At 50.4% G+C, this 3,372-nt stretch overlaps 2 non-coding genes across 2 annotated transcripts; both read right to left on the bottom strand.

Moving 5' to 3' along the window:
• Positions 1-1,561: 1,561 nt before the first annotated feature.
• TRNAS-AGA (transfer RNA serine (anticodon AGA)) lies at positions 1,562-1,643 on the bottom strand. The gene has a single exon. It is a non-coding gene; the product is annotated as a tRNA-Ser (tRNA).
• Positions 1,644-3,075: 1,432 nt separating this feature from the next.
• Positions 3,076-3,147, bottom strand: TRNAH-GUG (transfer RNA histidin (anticodon GUG)). Its single transcript has one exon. It is a non-coding gene; the product is annotated as a tRNA-His (tRNA).
• Positions 3,148-3,372: the final 225 nt, after the last annotated feature.

Here is a 3,372-nt window from a genome sequence, read left to right as displayed (position 1 = left end):
CTATGCCGTCCATTTCGCGTCGCACCTCTCGAATCTCACTGGAGAACTCAGTCTTAAGGGTTTGGATGTCGTCTCTCAGGGTGGCGAAGAGGGACTCCAGGAAGGCCTTCGTAATGGGTTCCGCACCCTCCTCCAGGGCCTGTTCCGCCTTCTTCGGTGCGAGGGCCGTGGCGTCCTTCAGCTGAGGGGAGTGCGATTTAGCAAACATCTCCTTCACTGTCTTGCCTTGGGGCGGCCTACTCGTGGACATTCCTCCGTTGCGGGAGCCCAGGCGCCCCTTCCCCCACGGCCCCCTGTCTGGTCGGTGTTCACTAGTCGCGGCGAGCTTGCCACCAACCGTTGGGCCCCCCGTGGGCTATTCTCTCTCAAAGACCCCTCCTCAAATCGTGGCGCAGGATCGTGGCACGTCTTTCCCGTCTCCCGCTCGGCTCCCAGCGGCAAGCCAGACGTAGAGCCCAAGCTGTGGGATCAGGACCCTCGAGGAGGAAGAAAGTTCGGGCCGCCTGGGAAGCTGGGTGCCACTTTTATCCGCCGAGGGTCAGGGGCCGCTGGTTCCAGGACATGTGCCCCCCCGGCGGTGCCTAGGGCCAAACAGCTCCAGGTGAGGGCCCCTGACGCGCTCAACAGGCTTCCCCAATGAAGATCCTCGGGAGGCTCCGCTCGGTGCACAGCGAGGGAGGGGATGACCCGGGACTGGGGCCCTCACGGGGGCCCAAACAGTTCAATATAGGCAGGGCCCAGCAGACCCCGGGCCGAAATGCCCGCCGGGTGGCTCGCTGCCCCACACACCCCCACAATGCTCCAGGGCCACCTCGGCGCCCCCCGCCTGTCGTGCGCAGGGGCCGCGCTCACCTCCGTGGTCCTTGTGTGCTGCCGCCGCCGTCCTCCGCTGTCTGCAGGGCTGACGCACTCGTCCTGTCGCCAGGGCAGTTTCTCCCCCTCGTCCGTTCCCCCGGCAGCACCCGCAGGAGGCTCCGCACCTGGAACAGTAGCTTGCGGATGGGCCCCGTCTCAGGCTCGGCTGGGTACCTCCGCTCGGCTGCGCCTTCCGTTGTACTTCGGCCTCGCTTTCAGGACGGAGGGGGGGATGGGCTCTCCACTCCTCCGGGCCGTTGTTCCGTGGCGCTTCCGTCCACGGCGCCCCACGAAGCTGCTTGCTGGTCCGCTCCGGTGCTAGAACGGCTCCGGCAGCCCAGACCAGTGAGTTCGGTCAGAAAAGGTGCCGGAACCGGTGCCTAATTCAGGCCGTTGGCAGGAGCTGTAGCGAGACGCGTCCGCTCACTCCGCCATCTTGGCCACGCCTATTTGCTTCTTTTATTGGTAAAGTAAGTTTCAAGTGCATGAATGGTATGACTGAGAGAGCCAGGGTATAATAATTTGAAGTGTTTGCACCAGCGCTAATGTAGGACGAGAGTTATAGCAAAGATATGAAAGGGGTAGCGATAATAAATATGTGAAAGGGCAATAGTGACACCAAAATAAGCCACCTATTTATAAAACTGACATGGAAGAAATTCTAAAGGTTAACTTCTGAAATTGTAGCCGATGTTAAAATGTTTCTCGTTGTTGGCAGGATTCGAACCTGCGCGGTGAGACCTCAATGGATTTCTAGTCCATCGCCTTAACGACTCGGCCACAACAACTGACTGTAAGTTTTGTGCAAATAATCTGTATGAAAGTTTTCAAGGTGTCCCATAGCAAATTCCTGGTATTCTGCAATGCACTTTTCAAAAATAATGTTTTTTTCAGCAGGCACATTCTCTCCTAAAAACAAAAATTGCATGAGTATATCTCTAGTTTGGAAAAGGATAGGCTTTCATGCATACTCTCATGTGGCACTCGTGCTGCTTTTAGTCTATGGCCCATATTACAGAAGTCTACCATCTTTGAGTATTTGAGGCTCCTTTGTAAGTGCTTTATCTTTTTTACTTGAAGAGCTATATAATAAAGGGGTCAGGGAAAGATTGCATTTATGGAAGATAAAAGAAGGCACACTTGTCTCACCAAATGCCGTGGAGAAACCTGATGTTTTACTCATGTTATCCTTAGTTTGTTTTTGTTAGACCTTGCATTCTTAAGGTGGCCTCAACCCTACCTTATTGCTTTTCACCTACTCATTTTGCTGTATCTTTTTGTTGGCCTTAGGACTCTGATCACTTTATCGCTACTAATTAGTGCTGAAGTGCATGTGCTTCTTCCCTAATCATGTGTGTAATTGGAGTATACCTGACTGACATATTTAATTGACTTGAAAGCCCCTTGTAAAGTGGTATACCATATACCCAGGGACTGATTGTGCCGCCCAAAGAAGTAGCATTTCAAACCTGTCTCAAGCCTGCTACTGCAGTGCCTGTGCTGCAGTGTACTGCCACTTCGACTTGCCATTTAAAACTACTTGCCAAGCCTTAAACTCCGATTTTATTACATATAAGTAACCCCTAAGGTAGGCCCTAGGTAGTCCTAGGGGCATCATGCTATGTAAGTAAAAGGTAAGACATGTACTGTGGTAGTTTGCATGTCCTGGTAGTACCAAACAGTCTATTACATTTTTCACTACAGTGAGGTCTACCCCTCTCATAGGTTAGCATTGGGTATTCCATATCAGAGAGGAGAAGCTTTATTTATTTATTGATAAATCCAATTTACTGGTGAGGTTGGATTTAACTTTACTATTTTATATATGCCATTTTTAGTGAGTGGGCATTTCTCTGCACTTACTGCTCTATTTGCCTGAAAACCTGTCTCCAATTGACGTCTGGATTGGGCTGCGAGACAGCTACATTTGTGCATTCCCTCTAGACAGCCACAACACAGGTCACTCAACTGCAACTGCATTCTGATTGGCATTGGGGAGAGCTCCATTCCCCCCACCGCAAATAGGTTCAAGAACGATAATTTATGTCAGTAGGTACAATATAGCTACATCTTATAATCATGTGTGTTTCAATAATTTGTCGTTAGATCGTTTAAATATTTTAAAGGATCTGTTTTTAATAGACATTTTACAAAAACAACTGGTACATTTGGTAATTCTGTAAAAGAAAAACCCAACTGCCGTGACATTGCCAACCACAATGCCGTGACTCGGATTCGAACCGAGGTTGCTGCGGCCACAACGCAGAGTACTAACCACTATACGATCACAGCGAGCTACTTGGGCTCAATAACATACAGTGACATGGAGAATTTATAATTCGGAACACTCAGGGAACTCCTGTGATAGGCTGAATGTGTTCATTGCTTCCTCATTCCTTATACAAAGGCTTTGTCTCCTCAGTGGTTGATAGGCTGAAACCGTTTTCTGGCCGCCTGCTTGTGAACTGCCAGGAGTCAAAGATCACACATACACTTGTGGGCCTGTGATGGGACACC

This window comes from Lissotriton helveticus, chromosome 12 (assembly GCF_964261635.1).
Source record: "Lissotriton helveticus chromosome 12, aLisHel1.1, whole genome shotgun sequence".
Classification (NCBI taxonomy): Eukaryota; Metazoa; Chordata; class Amphibia; order Caudata; family Salamandridae; genus Lissotriton; species Lissotriton helveticus.
The sequence above is the reverse complement of the archived record's forward strand: the minus strand, read 5'-3'. Positions and strand labels throughout refer to the sequence as shown.